The sequence below is a fragment of the Plecotus auritus genome (assembly GCF_963455305.1).
Source record: "Plecotus auritus genome assembly, chromosome: 8".
NCBI classification, from domain to species: Eukaryota; Metazoa; Chordata; class Mammalia; order Chiroptera; family Vespertilionidae; genus Plecotus; species Plecotus auritus.
Window position 1 is genome coordinate 137,901,887 of NC_137782.1, and position 17,794 is coordinate 137,919,680.

The window sequence follows — 17,794 nt, forward strand, 5'->3', positions numbered from 1 at the left end:
CACAGCTCAGTACAAAGAGATGACACAAGGGACTTTTTATCTGCAATGCAGAGAGCAATACGGAGATAATTTACATCAGAACTTACAGTTAGCTCCATATGGCATGTATTCATCATTTAGTGAGTTCAGCGCCCTATCTTTAGAGCTTCAGAGATCAGGGTAGAAATGGCCCACTAATTTATGCTTGGCTGGACTGGAAATACAAGGAGAGGAAAGAGGTGAAGGGAAATGCCACTCCTGCAAGAGTTGGCTCTGGAGTTAGGAGTCCAGGATTAACGCTGACTTGTTGAGGAATAGCAGCCTCTGTCCTAAGAGTAGGCAAAATGCAGATGACATGAGGTGCATTATTTGTGGGCTGCAATCATGCATGTTATTCCTGTCTGTCCCATAAAGGACTAGACTGTGGTTAAATGTAGGACTGCTTTCTTTTTGTTCAGCACAAAGCCTCATTCACACTGGGCAAGTGGGCATTTGCAGCAACATGTGATCACTTGGTTTGTATCAGCAATAGGAGAAGTTGCTCTCAAAAGTCAAATTAGGAATTAACCCCTTCCTGGAGCCCTTCTTCAGAGCAGGGGAGTGAAGAGAGAAGTACTGTATTCTCCTGTCCCTGTTGAGAGTACAGTAACAAAGGGTTTCCCTCTCTAATTGGAAAGGCACAGAATCAGTCCCTTTATATAGATGGAATTTTGATTTTCCTTCCATTTTTTGCTTCAGAATATGTATGAATTTTTCAGGCTGGAAGAATTTAGTCTTTTATCCTATAGTCATCATGATGATCTCAGTGATGGGAAAGAGGGAATTCTGAAACCAATCCCCCGCCCCCCATCCTAGTAGTAAGCATATATTTAGCTCTATATTTCAAACACATGAGCGAAATGTACAGCCATTTATAACTTCTGGAATATTAAGATGGATTATGGACTGTTATGTGTCCCCACCCCCAAATCCATATGTTGAAGTTCTAAGCACCCAGTACCGCAGAATGTGACCTTATTGGAATTAGGGTAATTGCAGAGGTAGTTAAGATGAGGTCATTAGGGTGGGCCCTAATCCAATATTACTGCTATCCTTATGAAAAGGGGAAAATTTGGACACAGTCACTCATTCAGGGAGAACACCAAGTGAAGAGGAAGGCACAGACTGGGGTGATGCATCTGCAAGTCAAGGGACACCAAAGATCAAAGATTGCTAGCAACCTACCATAAACCAGGTGAGAGGCAAGGAACCGATTCTTCCTCGCAGCCTTCAGAAGCAACCAACGCTGACTATACCACAATCTTGAACATCTAGCCTCCAGAACTGTGAGATGATAGATTTCCATTGTTTAAGCCACTTAGTTTGTGTCACTTTGTTATTACAGTCCTAATAAAACTAATATATGAAACTGACTTCTTTCTTTTCTTCCCCCCTTTTTCTTCCCTTCCCTTCCCTTCCTTACTTCCTTTTCCCATGGAGTTCATGAAAAAAAAAAAAGCTGGACATAGAAACATAATTTCCCTTTTAAGCCATTAATAGACTTTAATGCTTTCTGTAGCATTAATAAATATAAATATTTATTAAAAGGCACATCCATACCTAATTTTGACTAAAATTTGGTAATAGTGGGCAAAAGGGGCTGCCCCAAGGGACACATTTGCCAATCAATGCTTTGTTCATGTGCTCAAAATCAAATCAATGGCTCCTAAAATGCAATGGCTCATTTCAGGCCCTCAGAGAACTCCAGTCTTTCCCTTTTATCTTCCACTGTGGCTTTTTCCTTCCTTGATTGAAGAACCCCTTTTTCAATTTACTAAAAAACTGTCCTTTATCCAGACCTAGCAACAAGCCTCCAAAATGGAGCAGAAGCTATGTTCTGTCTTTCTTTCCTTCCTAAGGAGTAATTCTGCCTGCCAGCCTGCCTGCCCCCCACCCCCAGAGAGGAGTCTAACCCAGGTTTTTCTTGCTCTTTCCTACCAATTCCAAATGAAAGAGTTTCCAGGACCATCCATTGGCTATTGTGCTCTTCTGAGTATTTCTTTATCCGTGATACAGCATCAAGGCCACCAAGTCTTATATCTGAACACCTATGCCACCCACATACCCTCACAGAGTAGTTTTTTGTTTCATAAGATGACACTACTAGATAATAAGTTCCAACATATGTGCACTTGTGTCTGATAAGGCCATTTTGTGGGCATGGGATCTTCTTGAGTCAAGTGTGCCTAATACCTGTTCTTAAACTAAAGACAATGCAGAACTGCTTGGTGTTCTCAGAGCTGCTGCATCCTCATCCATGGTGGGCCTGATACTTCTGCTCATACAATGGCAAACTCTGGACCTCCAACTACCTCAGGCTATAGACTGAAGTAGTTTCCCAGCCATCTATCATGTTACTACATTCGTTGAAGCTGTTCTAGGCAAGTGGATATCTGTCATTTTTTTTGCCTGCCCAACATTCATTCCTCCTTCTTCTTGAGTTTTCCTATTATCTGTCCTTAAGGTCTAGGTTCTGACTTTATTTACCCACCTGTAGACCTCTACCATTAGTGAGAGGAAGTGCACATAAACCAAACAAAGCCAATGAAACTTAACTAGGGGCCTTATACTGAAATTTCTAGGAAAGAGGTGCTGTCTCTATTTGACTTAGAGTTGAAAGAATGTTGAAAGTTAAAAGCCTGGAATTTCTAGCGGGTCACCAGGTAATGGGACTCTCCAGATAATGAAGCCAAGATGAGAGATAGATCAAGGGGGAAAGGGTGGGTAGGAATGTTATCTTGACATCACCTGCATCCTTGGGGCCAGCCAAGCCTGAACTTTTCTTATGTAAGCCAATAAATTCTTTTTGCTTAGGCCATTTTGAGATAGGTTTTCTGGCACTTGCAACTGAAAGCATTCTAATATATCCATTGTTTCCCATGGCCTTTCTTTTGTCTTCTACTTTCTTGTTCTTGTGCATTATGTTTAGCCCCATCATAACTGTGTTGGGATGAGCTTCACTTCAATGTTAATAGGGTGTTTATTGAATATGCTGTTGCTAATTTTGTTTTTCCACTTGGAGAATTTATAGTTAGTTGATGATGAAATTGTTCCCCCCAATCCAGCAATGCTTTGTTCTAGAGGCATAGCTACCTAGAAGGTCAGAAAACATCGTAACTCACGTTAGGCCTATGACCTAGTTAGAGCTTAAAACTGTGCTGGTATGCTGGTACCATCTGTCTGTCAGATTTCTAAGCATCAGGATGATCTTGACTTATTTCTAGACATTGTCAATCAGTTTATCACATACTATTTGCAAAACAGAATCCAATGACATCCTCATTCTAGGCTGAGTATAGAATATTTTTGGTGCAAGCTTGTATGTGGCTTTGGTTTTGAAGCTGTTATAAAAATAACTGTTTACAGATGGTTTCAATGAATAACAAAATACCCCAAATAAAGTAGAAAATAAGGCTATTAATCCAAATGTACTGGAAAAGCTGTTTCTTAGTAATTTCCAAGCAAGGATAAAAAGGAAAATGACAATTGACACTTAGGCAGTATCTATCCTAGCCAACAGTGAAGGACACACAGCCCCCTTATTCAGCACTTTTTAGGATACATCCTACTGAGGAATCAAAATATCTTAGAATTGGAGAGGCCACACTGTTATGGAGTTAGATTTCACTTAGAATGCACGTACATATCCCACATCTTTCTTAAATCCAGGCTCCTTCTGAATGTCCAAACATCTCCATGGTTGGGTGTTTTTGCCCATCAAAGGAGAACTCTTACTTATGTAAAGTATTCTCTTGTGTTCAGCCACAACCTCTTTCCCTGTAACTTTAGAATATCAGAATTTTATTTAAGGAACTTAGAGACCATTCCATTGGCACAACAACTTCATTGCGTGCCCAGTGATCTGCCTTCTGGAACAGAGTATCTAATCATCTCCTTTGTACTGGCCCTTTCAATATTTTATGACAGCATCTGTATTCTTCCCATCACATTTTTTCCCTCTGGAATAAATATTCCCAAGTACTCCACCCCTTCCTTATGCTGGTCAAAGTTCTCTGAGATGCTACTTTAGTTCCTACCTTTCAATTCCCCCTTATGATATGATACGGTCTCCCCAATATCCTACTATTATTCATTCAGAGGTTAGGTATTTCCTTACAGGTGCAAAACTAATGGACAAAAAATATACCATTTTTCAGTATTTTATATCATTCTAACTATTTTACATATTTTATATCATTCTATTTTATGTATTTATGTACAACTACTATTATATGTAGTTCTCTATATTAGTTCTACCCTGTTAAACACAATAGGGTTGCTTATAAACAGTCTGTCAACGTTTCTCAATTAAATTTGTCACACTTCAGATCAAGACTGTCAATAGCATAGATTTGTCCTGTTGGAAGACACCTTAGCAGTTACTTAGATCACTGGCTCATTTCAGTTATGCTATCATACAAGTTTTCAGGTTTTTAATGTATTTTCATATACATTATCTTACCTGATATTCACTATCACTCTGGAAAGAAAGCTGGGTAATGTATTTTCTCCCTACTTTGCATATGAGGCACCTACTAGGTCCGGTTATAACTAGTCAATAGTAGAGGTGGGACTCAGTCCCAAAACTCTTATCTTTCAAACTACTGTTTTGTTTTCCCTAGAGCCATTGTCCTTTGTCACCAAATAGCCTCACATTTCTCTTAGATAGCACTACTGCATGAGCAGCTCTCTGAAAGGAGCAAGTTTAAGACCTTTCACCTGTCAGCTGCTACCCAGTGGTCCACACCAGAAAAAACTCAGATCTTCTGACTGCTAGAGTCCAGTACTCTCTCATTAAATTCCAAGTCTTCACTCCCATCCCTCCTGTTTTATGCACAATCAGTTCTGAATTCAGCAAACACAATGACAATGTTGGAAGCAAAAATAATTTTAAGTGCTCACCTCCCCTTTTCCTCCCAAATCCACTGATGGGAATCAGAAACTCAATTTGCCAAATGTGCAAGTAAGGGCCGGATTAATTTTAAATCACCAACTAATGATGAGTAATAATGGGGAAGGGAAATGAAACTCTTAATCTGTAGGATTCTCCATATAGAACCTGAATCTTACCCACGTCTCCCTTTCTCTTTGTCTTGACTATAATTCGCTTATCTTCAGATTCAATAACTTGAGGCAATGTGGAGCCTGAGTAAGGCATGTGGATGAAGCCAGGGGGCACTAAAAATGATTAGGGAGGAACTGTGCATCCTTATGGGCAGCACATTAGGCTGGACAGTATTTTCAGGAGTAAATCTCCAGGTAGGAACAGTACTTTCCTTTCCCATCTCTCCTTAACCCAATGAAAGAGTTCATAAATAAGAAGATACACGGCTGGAGGCTGTTTTTGTTTTAAGATTCTTTGATTGATTAAAAAAAGAAAGAAAAGACACTACAAAGAAGGACAAATCCCTCAATATTTGAGGAGAAAAGTTTACTAAGTTCTCTTACCTGAATTTACATGGGAGCAGTGGAAGAGGGTAATTTGCTGGGGGGTGGGGAGGAATTAATATGCTCAGTGTGCTCTGGATAAATGCTCAGATAAAGCATGCTTTGTCCTCCTGCTTCTTGGGTCTGCCAAGGCTAAAATATAGCCCAGGACAGCTTAGCTGTGGTTTTAGCTCCAGACCTCTAGACATTTGGCACAACACACTTTGTTGGTGATGGTTTGGGATTTAACCTTGAAATCAAGTTATTATATAATTTTTTGTTGTTACATAATTTAATGATCCAAATTTCTGTTATGCTCGTGACTAATACCACCTTATTTATCTTTTAATGTTCTTGCTAATATGAGCTTTAGACTTTGTATTAAGATTCTTTGTCTTAAGTCATTTATTACTATTGAGAAATTTGTTTAAAAAACAGGTTTTAAAATATTTTTAATAGTGAAGAGGCGTGAGGTTTTCTAAGACCCCTGTTTTACATTAGGATCTAGCTACCTATTAGGATCTTAGGACAAGAAATGGAATGTTAAGTGAGCTGCCTGGGGGGTGGGGGAGCAGGGGGGGGGTGGAAAAATACATAAAATAGATGGAAAAAGAAAAATAATCCAAAGGAAGACTGTGAATGTTAGAGTAATTAAACTGATTATTAAAGGAATGACAAAGGCCTAAAGTTTACTAGGTACACAGGTACCAGTGATGTAAAATTTGCAAGGGATAAAGAAAACTTCCTGATCTGATATCAGGAGGTTATGGTTAATGTCACCTTGGCTTTCTGGAGGAGGTTATGGTGTTGCCAAGCTTTTCATACTTACTTGGGTCATAAAAACAGCAGAACCAGCCAAGAAGCATTGGGGGGTTCCTGAATTGATTGGTAAGTGTGATATTGATGTTTTCATTAAGTCAGTTTTCCATGATTTGGGGAGTGATTAGCCAGTTTGAATTGCTATGGGAGCTCAAATAAAAAAGGGATGCCATTCTTTTTAGATTATGTGATAAAATGCAAAGTATAGTCTTTGGGATCAGAAGATGGGGCTTGGAGTCCAGACTGTGCTTCACTAGCTGAGTTGCCTTGAGTGAGTTATTATTAAGACAAGCCTAACAATAATGGGTATTTTGGAACTCAAATAAGCTAATATATATGAATGAAGTTTATAAACTCTAAAGTGTTGTTTTTATTATTTTCCAAGGCTGAAGGAGAAACAAAATAACACACCCAACTCCGTGTTGGGAAAACAACACGGAGTGAATCTTGCCTTTACTCTATTTCCCCCTTCTTACTTCATCTGCATCTTTGAAAAGCTGCGTTTACCTGCTATTGTGGCTTTATTCTTCAAGGCTTCTTTATTTGATGTCTCTGGACCTTTACACTCCTGTTAAGAACTGAGAAAAACATTGGTTGTTATAGGCTTGTCCATTCATAATTTAAGGGAGCAAGTTATGCAACTTGACCATAGCCCTTAGGAATTTAAATTTACTGAACACAGGTGATGGACCATGATTTTTTTGTTTTCAGCTTTTTTAATTTTTAAAAGGAATGTGGAGGAGGGGTTGGTGGAGGTGGAAAGGGTATGGGGGGATAAATAGTGATGGGGAAAATTTAAATTAAAAAAATATAAAAAAATAAATAAAAATAAAAGCAATGTGGTTTCTGCCTGCTCTTCCAGCAATATCCTGGCTTGGGCTTTTGTGGGCTGATAAACCACTAGAAAACAAAAAATAAAGTATCTCATACAACTCCACAACTCCCATATGGACATTTTCCAACCACACAGTCCCATAGGATCATGGCTGGTGTGGCAGAGACATAATCCTCAGTCTATTCATACCAAATAAACAATCACTCAGTCACCCAATCAAATAAAGGTAACCACTGACACTAGCACTGCCATTTTTAAAATGTGAATTCTACTAGTAAAAGGAATATGGCAACTCAATAAAATGTTTTTGTGAAACAGCACAATGCCATCTCATCTCTCTCAATAGTAACAAGGCAAGAAACCAAAATGAATAATTTTTAGGCACCAAACTAAGTATTATTTTACACCTGTATCTTCAGTGATATTTTAAAAAATATTTGAACTTTACAATTCATTAAGGTTTACTTGAAGACAATAATCACTTTATGAAATGGACATCTACAATGATTAACAATGGTATCCTATCTAATAAAGAGGGGATATGCTAATTGACTGTCACACCATCACAAAGATGGTGGCACCCACAGCCAATAAGGAGGGAATATGTTAATTGGCTGCCATGCCCTCAAAGATGGCGGCACCCACAGCCACAAGATGGTGGCACCCAGTCCTCTCAGCCCCACTGGGGCAGCAGGCACGCAGCACGGCTGGGCCTGCCCCCAGGGGGGTCTGGCCGCTCCGCACGCCTGCCGCTGGAGTCCCCCAGTCCCCTCGGCCCCCCAGCCTCTCAGGGCCGGCCCAAGGTGCCAGCAAGCCTTGGATGGTGGCTGCCCAGCTGACGCCCGAGGCACAGGCAAGCCTCGGATGGTGGCTGCCCAGCCACCCAGGACCACCCGAAGCTCAGGTAACCAGGGCTGGCCAAGGTTTGCGCTGCTGGCAATGGCAGCAGCAGAGGTGTGATGGGGGCATCATCTTCCCCTGATGGCTGGGTCGCCTCCCACCCCTGAGGGCTCCCGGACTGTGAGAGGAGGCAGGCCGGGCTGAGGCCGCCCCCCCACTCCAGTGCATGAATTTCCATGCACCAGGCCTCTAGTAAAGCTTATAATAAAGTATTCATGAAATTATATTCCAGGATACGTTTAGAACTACCTTTTGAAGAGGATAGCTCTTTACTTAAGGAGTTTTCAATTCTTTTATTATTTTTTAAAAAATATATTTTATTGATTTTTCACAGAGAGGAAGAGAGAGGGATAGAGAGTTAGAAACATCAATGAGAGAGAAACATCGATCAGCTGCCTCCTTCACACCCCCTACTGGGGATGTGCCGGCAACCAAGGTACATGCCCTTGACTGGAATTGAACCTGGGACCCTTCAGTCCACAGGCCGACACTCTATCCACTGAGCCAAACCAGTTAGGGCTATTATTATTTTTATTGATTTCAGAGAGGAAGGGAGAGGGAGAGAGAGAGAGAAACAGCAATGATGAGAGAGAATCATTGATCAGCTGCCTCCTGCATGTCTCCTGCATCTGTTATTTCAGATGACATTTCAGTTCTTCCCCCATATGTCCCTGGTACCTTCTGAGCTCAGAGCAAGTGAATCCATCAATAAGTCAGTATGCAGGCCCTTTAAGAGGAACACCTGGGACTCCAGCAGCCCTTGGTCTCAGCCACAATTCCCACTGCTTTTCACAACCAGAAATTAATGGAGTTTTTCTTCCCAGTCCTGGAACCTTGGGCTGAGGGGCCTGGTGTGGGGCTGGGACCCTTCACTCCCCACGGTGGGGACCTCCACAATCGAGATATCCCTTCCAATTTTTAACCACCACACGTGGGTGTGAGGCCAGCCCATTCTGAGTCCCCATCCTTCCTACTAGTCTCAATGTGGCTTCTTCTGTATATCCTTAGTTACAGGGCTCTTGTTCAGCTAGACTTCAGGTAGTTCTCGATGATAGTTGTTCTGCAGTTTAGTTGTAATTTTGATGTTGTCACGGGCAAAGGCAAATATAGTATTTAACTATCTGCCATTTTGACCGGAAGCCACATATGGGCCTTTTAATTCATTAACTAAAAGGCATTCTGTTGAGGTGGAAAAATGACAAAAAGGTCCCTCTTCCCTAGCACTAGGGTTCATGGTCAATGAAGGACAGCTGGAATTCAGCCCCAACGGCCTTGGCAGGGACCGTTGCACAGTATACAAACTAGACTACCATATGGAGTACCTGAAGACACGTTCACCATTAACTGCTCCTTCCCCATCCAATGACACTGAAGGCATCATTTCTTTAGCACCAGAAATCTCTCCAATTTCTACCTCCTAGACTTCCTTCAAAATGATCACTCTCTTCTGGTCTCTGTGGTTCTTTCTATCCCACTAAAATGAACCCAAATTCTCCCTCTCTGCTCAGTGATTCTCAAACATTGAAAAAAAAATTTTTTTTTCAGAGAGGAAGAGAGAGATAGAACATCAATGATGAAAGAGAATCATTGATCTGCTGCCTCCTGCACACCCCCTACTGGGGATCTGGCATGTGCCCTTGACCAGAATTGAACCTGGGACCCTTCCGTACACAGACCAATGCTCTATCCACTGAGCCAAACCAGCTAAGGCCTCAAAGTTTTTTGACTGAAGGCCACCTAGGTGGGGCAAAAGGCTCCAAGACACACATACCCCAGCCTTTCCTGCTTTTTAAAGAATTACCTGATAGCAATGAACTATCGCTATGCAAACACATTTTGTGTGGATTTTGTAACTACCAGCTTTAAAAATATTGGTATGGATGGTTCCTATGTATATGACAATCCATATTTGTTTTAACACTTTGTTATAGAAAGCTTGTGGATGAAAAAAGGGGGTTCTATGGAAAGTAACTTCACAGTGTGATCTAATCATAAATTCCTAACAGGGCAGGTTATGGTGGGTAGTCACCCCCTAGGCATATAACTTTTTAAGTAAAGGTTTATCTTTGCCTTAAGCAAGCCCTGTTCATTGTTTCTGTGCATCTAGGTAAACACACCTTTGAAATAAACCGCAACCACCCTCAAGAGAGCACATAATCTTAACTATCCTGTAAATCCTACCTTCATGTAATTTTTCTTAGATTCTCTACTGAATCTCAAATGCACAAAAAGAAACTGCAAACTGTTATTGTCCAAAGCATTTATCTCAGTCTGTTGAGATCTTGCTTTCAGGTATATCCTCTTTTTGGTTCAAATAAATTTTTATAAAAATTTTCTACAGACCCTGGCTGGTGTTGCTCAGTGGTTGGAGCATCAGCCTGCACACAGAAGGGTTGTGGGTCCAATTCCTGGTCAACGGCACATACCTGGGTTGCAGGTTTGCTCATACGTGCGGGAGGCAACTGAGTGATGTGTCTCTCTCACACCAATGTCCGTCTGTCTCTCTGTCTCTCTGTCTCTCTGTCTCTCTGTCTCTTTCTCCCCCTCCGTCCTGCCCTCCCACTATCTGTAAAAATCAATGGAAAAAATATCCTAGTGTAAGGATTATCAAAAAAAATCTTTTTTTCCCTACAGATTTGAATGTTTTGTTGTCTTCTTGTTTTGTTTTTTAGGTTTGGACATTCTTACATCAAGAAACTTATAGGTCATAAATTGACCTATATAGACATCACTATCCTACTGTAGGATTAATCAAACAATCCACCTCAAACAAAATAGATGACAATGGAGGTGAATGAATGGTAGTTTATAACTAAAAAGCTGGAATAGTAACCCTTGAAAAACAACCAACTCAATACAGCATTGATACTAATAACAAAGCAATCTTCCCCCAAATTGAGGACACTTCAATAATCCACCCATACCTGTGCAGGAGAGGAAGAGACTTTCCTCTACCCTTAAGGTTCTTTTGAATGGTCTTATAATCAAATAGACATGACACAGGTTAGCAAGAAAAAAGTAACTTAATTTAATACATACACATGTATGGGAACCCTGCATACATGAGAGAGTCAGAGGCCCCAAATGCAGAAGAGGTTCAGAGACAGAAAGGAAACATGGGTATATCTGACCTAGGGATAAGATAAGGTGCCTTGAGAGCTTCAAATGGCTATTACAGGACAATAAAAAGTACAGATGTTTAGTAAATAGAGGTTTGCCGTGCCCTGCAGATAGGTAAAAAAATAAAATAAAAATGGTTACCTCTAATAATCTCTTATAATGGGGAAGACCCCTAATTCAAGTTCTTTGAGGTAGTTAAGGCAGAGGCAGAAGTTTCTCTTGAGCCTGTGGCTAAAGTTGCCTTTGGATCAAAATAATCTGAGGCACATCTCGGGTGGCTCGTTATGAACCCCCATACATGTTTATATCGGAGCTTTGCAAATATTGCCAAGTGTTGCCTGGAAGCCAGGTGAATATTCAGTTAAGACCTCAGTAAACTCTAGTCATGTGCTAAGTTTTTATTTATGAATACCAAATACTTCATTCTTAACAACTCAGCAGTTATTAATAAGTAACCTTCACACACACACACACACACACACACACACACACACACACACACACACACACTGAAAATCTAGGGCATCAAAAGCCATTTGCTAAGATCCAACGAAGAGATGTGTATTTTGGAATCAGTTTGTGGAACATCAGGAGGATGCTTGTGACCTATCAGCTGGCTATAGTCCATACCTTGAAAATCACTGCTTAGGTGGTTGACCTGTTTTTTGACTCAGCTTCTTAAAATACTGGTTCACTCTTCCTGTCTCACACTTTGCCGCTGCCAAGACCTTGTAACCTAGCCAGCTCTCTGGTGCTCCCCTGCCTGGTCCTTTAAATCCCCAGTCTTTCACGGAAGTCCCTCTCCAGGAAGGAGAATCAGATGTTACCCACTAACTGGGCAGACTCCACCTTGCAGCATCTGTGATGGCCTAATGAGAGGCCTGGAGTGAAACATAGTGGAGGGCAGTCAGAGACCTGGACACACACCACTTCTGCCTCGACAGTTGTTTGACATCAGTCAAGTTACTTCACTTCTCAGCATAGATTCCTCCTCGATGAAATGGAAATAATAATGACAACCTCCCAGATGTCTTGTGAAGATCAAATGAGATCATATAAATGATAAAACATGGTAAAGTATACATTCATTTATCAAAGTAACATGTGCTATTGTTACAGACAGGCAGTATTCATCCAAATATCTGGACTGTCCTATTTACAAAGTATAACTGGTATTAGGAAACTATCATGCATAAGAATGACAAACAACAGAGACCACCTGTCAACGATGAAGATCAAATGCAAGGACTTTACAGGCCCTAGAGACTATGGAGGAAGAATGTGAGTTTCTGTTTCAATAATCCTGAAGCATGTTATACGAAGAACATGTCTCAGTGGTTCTGACTCACCCTCCCTTCCTTTTCCCTGCTTCTTATGGCTTGGAGAGTGGGACTTAATTCAGAGTAATTCCAAACATTAAAAATGAAGGTGTTTTTTTCCTCTCCATCCCACTGGAGGGTAGGAGCTCCAGGGAGGATAGATGGCAATGAATGCTAGGAATTCTTCCCTCCACCCAGTCAGGAATGTGTCCTGCTTTGTGGCAGTTAGCAGGAATGTAAGAGCTGCCAGATAAGGCCCCAGAGCTTGGTGGTTGTGGACTTGTTGTATAGGAGGGAGCCCTGCAGAACCAGGCCTTCCTCAAGATCCCCCATGCTCTCTGGCTGACAGAGGAGACGAGAACTGGAGTTGCAGGACTAACTTTTGCAGACAACGAGTGAAGAGACAGCTCAGCCAGATGTATGAAACAAAGACACGGCTGTATGTTCAGTCTTTGAGGAAGCACTGTCTTTGGAATCAACACATACATGGGCTTGACCACTGGCTATGCTGCTCAGAGATGAGCTGCATGGCCTGGATTAGATACTCTGTGAACTTGGGTTTCCCCATCTATAAAATACAAATAATACTATAGTACCTACTTCTTATGGTTGTAGGGAAGATTGAATGGAATAATGTATATAAAACACTTATCATTAGATAGCACTTGCCCACAATTTGGGGCTATCAAGCCTCTTTTACATGACTAGATTTTAAAGTCTCAATACCCAGCATTCACTCAGTGTTAAGTTATACGATGTGTTTGCATATGTATTACCTCTTTTAAATTGCATTAAGCAGTAGTGTGAACTTAAGCATCCTAGGGATAATTTGTAGATATGTTCATCTTTTAGAACAAGCAACAGGCTGTCGGCCTTGGCAGTTATCATAGAGCCTCATCTTAGCTCTTGTCCATGTCCTATCCCTATCCCTATCCCTATCCCTATCCCTATCCCTATCCCTATCCCTATCCCTATCCCTATACCAGTTTTTTTCAGTGAATTTCTAGTCCCAGGCAGCTAAAAGGCTTCAGGGGTTTTGCCAGGTAAGGTTGCCCTGGAGGGGCATCTGGGGCAGCCAAACTGCCTACCTGATCCCCTTATGCCTGGGTCTCAAAGTTTAACCTGCACTGGAAAAGGCTTGCTTGGCCCAAGTGGCATAGCAGGGTTCTCCTGGCCTGCTGCGTTGTTTCTGCCAGCCTCCAGGAGGCAGATGCGGAGTTGCAAGATTCTATTTTAGCTCAGACCAGAACTCCTGGGGCAATATGATCCTGCAACCTGACCCTGACTCTCAGTGTTCCTGAAGTCATGTTGTTATTCCACTTCCCTGGGCCCCAAATCTCGATTCCTACAGTGACATTGGATCTGTATACCTTATAGACTCCATTTTGGATTTGTATTCTCCTCCTGGCACAGTGGGGATGAGGATGGCAGCTCTGACCTATTTCTTGAAGTCTCTGTGAGTTCCCTAACCAATCTTTCTTCCCCAGGCCTGGTCCCCTGTGATATCAGCTATGGATTTTGGATGTGTAATTCCATGTCCCGCTGGGAATAAAGTGACCTCTCCATGGATTGCCTATTACGCTGGTACCTGCATAATGCTATCTACCACTCCATGACCTCAGAGAAATTTCATCCTTATTGTTAGTAAATATTTTCTCAGAAAAACATGTAAAACTAATGGTTATATTGACCTTCTTGAATTCCTAAAGGTTTGGCCTGAGACAAGCTGGAACAATAGCTCTTTGAGTGGCAGGGAGGCCAGGGAGCAAGGACTAGGCAATGGCCTGTGAGTTGAGAGGGACTCAAGATGGGATTTGGAGGAACTGTCCTGCATGAGAGTTTAGACCGTGGGCAAGGGAAGACTTCCTGCTGGATTTAACATCCCTCTTCCATACTCCCACAACGTCATCATCTACACATCACTGACTACATTACATGGGTCTTTCTCTCCTGTGAGAGTAAAAACCTGAATGGGTGGATGCCTGCCACATGATCAATGCTCAGTTATAGGAAATGCTGAGGTAATGAGATTCAGCGGTGAGGTGGACACTCAGGGCTCAACCTTGGACTCAGGATTCCAGGATGATGGGCTGTAAAATAGACTTGAGGATTCAACCTGAGATCACTAATGGGCATTCAGGTCTGGCAGGAGTAGTAGGGGGTAGGAGTCTGACTTCATGCCAAGCTTAACAAATAGTAAGCCTGAGGCAGTGATTATTAATGATCTGCCTTAGACAAGATGGCTCAAGAACTGAAGGGACATTGAGTTGAATGTGGACCACTTTGAGAGTCTTGGTAAGGTTGAAGCAGAGGAGAGAAGTTAAGATCTGCTATAACCTTAAAATTATTGACACACTTAATAGATTGGACTTAGGCAGCAACCACACAGTTTGGCTTTCTGGAATTACTACAATGATAAAAGCAGTAGATTTTCACAATTTGTGTTTATTATGTTCTAGAAAGTCACTGGAAACACTGGAAAGTCACTGCTCCCAGGGAAAATACAGGGTTAGGTTCATGTGAGCCTGCGGTCAGATTTTCATCAACCAATCGATACATAACTTTGTTTTACATGTGTTCTTTTTAAAGACACCTTATTTCCTTATTTAATGTATATTATAGAGTCACTAACATTGAACTCATGGTCAACAACACTGTAACCTAAGCTTGAACAAAGCTTATTGAACACTCATATTTTCGTGTGTTTCTTGTACTTAGGAAAACTGGAAAGCACTTCAGCATGACATTTGGGAGTTCTTTTAAAAAGAAAAATCACCAACAAACAGCAAAAAAATGTGAAAAATGTGGCACTAAATAGATCACTTGTTTACAGCTTAGGAGCTGAAATGAGAGGGCAGAGCATCGCCTTGTTCAACCTCAGCTGGGAATGTGTCTGTCAGCTGACTCACATTTTTCACTGTTCTGCCCATACCCATAAATGACCATGAAAGTGCCACAAGCATTGATTCGAGGGTTACATATAAATTTTAGGGAACTGACGAGTTCCCAAACACACAATCCACAAATAATAAGAATCCACTGTAGCTATAATTTATCAAACACCTATCACATGTCATTGAACTAGGAGCTTTACATATATAAAGCCATATGTGTACCATAAAAAGTTCATCAGCTTTTCACTCTTCAAATGAGATGACTCAGAGTTAACAATGGTGGACATATCCTTAGATCCACAGGCTATCACTGTTAGAAAAAGTGGGACTTTACAAGATTAATGTCATATATAATTTTTACACCAAGCATAAGGATGCATTAATGGGCTGGAAACTTATAATAGGCTGAGCTTCTGCTCCTCTTGGAAACTTCTAACTCAATAGTCTGGGCTGTTATAGAAAACTAAAACTGCACTGCATACTCAGCAACAGGGCTACTGACTGATTATGCTTACAGTCCCATAAGATTGTATACTAAGGTCTGAAGAGAATCTTTTGTTTTTTAAATATATTTTTATTGTTTTCAGAGAGGAAGGGAGAGGAAGAGAGATAGAAACATCAATGATGAAAGAGAATCATTGATCAGCTGCCTCCTGCATGCCCCATACTGGGGATCGAGTCTGCAACCCTGGCATGTGCCCTTACTGGGAATCTAACCCTCACCTTCCGTTTCATAGGTCGACACTCAACCACTGAGCCACGCCGGCTGGGCTGAAGAGAATCTTTTTTATGGGAAAATATGCCCAGTAGTTAAGAGCACAATCATCTTGTCAAGGAAAATCATGTGAAGCCAACAAACAAATTTAAAGAGACAAATATTTCTTTCAGGGCATTGACTGTGAAATGAGCAAGCTCCAGAACATACCAAGTTCTGAAGCTTCGTACCTGCTAAATGATCATCTTGTCCAATAACTTATGAATCTACAGTATTCGTATCTGCTGCTTGTGTTCCATTCAGGTCAGTCTGGACTCTGTTCCAAACTACATGATACTTAATCTTCCTCTCATCTTTGCTCTTATCACAATGTCTTCTCTTCCCAACCAAATTGCCCTTGACCTACAAGGCTCAGTTCTGTCCACATCTTTCATCAGACTCTCCTGGACCTCCTTAGCCCTCTAGGTCTCCTTTAATATGGAGAATATGGACCACTCAAAATCTAGCTCTCTTGTCACCTCCTCTGTAAAAGGGAAATAATAACGCTTAGCCCTCAAGACTTAAGCAGGATAGCATGTGAATATGCAATGCGTTGGGCCTGACACAAAGCGGATGCTCATCAATGTTGGTAATTCTGAATGTGAATTATGTTTTTCACTTTGGTTCCTATAGTTAGACTTTTTTGTTGTTGTTGTTACCCTGTCTGACGCAAACTTTAGGAAGAAAAGAATAACATCACAAGAGACAAGGCAACAGCAAGAAAGAACATGCGTTGGAGCCGTGATTTCCAGATTTTGAATTTTATGGACCATTGTAAGAATTTTGGGAACTTACATCAAGTCGCTTAATATTTCCCTTTTGCCTGAAATCTCCCCACTAACACTTTTACTTTATATGATAATTTTTACAAAATAAACACGTTATAAAGGCAAAAAGGTAAGAAGGACATAGTATCAGAAGTTTTTGTTCTGAAAATGAATATATCCACCTTCAGGAAAAACTCACCTCCCTCATACATCCTTTTATTCATTCATTGGCCAAATATTTATTAAGTGATATGCACTAGAAATTCTGTGTGATGAGATGCAACAGTAACTATGACAGGGAAGGTCCCTGTACTCATGGAACTTACTCTTTTTTTTTTTTTTTTTTTACCAGAAAACTGATCTGGGAAAACTCATGGCCAACCAGTACCAATCCAGTCTTGACCATATACTGGCTTTTGAGAGCTATGGCTTGAGAGTACTTAGTCACTAAATAAAGTCCAGTCCCTGCATCTAATCCCTGAAGGATGGCACAGGAAGGTGTCACACCGTACAGAGACTGAGAGTATAGAGGCAAAAAGCAAAAGCAGTTCCTCTGAGCAAGCACCTTCTGTCTCTGGAGCAGTGAGCATGCCAGCTTGAGGCCTGGGCCTCAGGCCGGTTACTCTGTGAGAACAACCCCCATATAAGCAGAAATCCTTCTAGAAGTTATCATTTTTTTACCACAAAGGACAACGACATTGTAAAAAATTAGTCCAGTGAAAGCAGAAATATAGGGCACAAGCAATTTGAAACAGTTGTCCAACTGTGGAGATAAACCCTGAGAAAAGAGTGGGGCTGGGGAGGAATGAAACCCTGGCTCTATTTAGGAAGTTCCTGTTTGTTTCTCACCGGGATTCAAAAGCAAATAGCTAGAGGTTGTAAAATACGAGCATTCGAAAGTGTTATAGAAAACCTTTAACGCTGTTAAATGCTTGGAGCAC

General features: G+C 41.2%; 1 protein-coding gene across 1 annotated transcript in view; it reads right to left on the reverse strand.

Moving 5' to 3' along the window:
- Window positions 1–17,794, reverse strand: part of EHBP1 (EH domain binding protein 1) — a 416,128-nt gene that overhangs the window by 368,400 nt on the left and 29,934 nt on the right. Inside the window, exon 2 of the mRNA XM_080686020.1 lies at window positions 6,772–6,842. The gene's annotated coding sequence lies outside the window, so the exon portion shown is untranslated. The remainder of the gene's footprint in view (window positions 1–6,771; window positions 6,843–17,794) is intronic.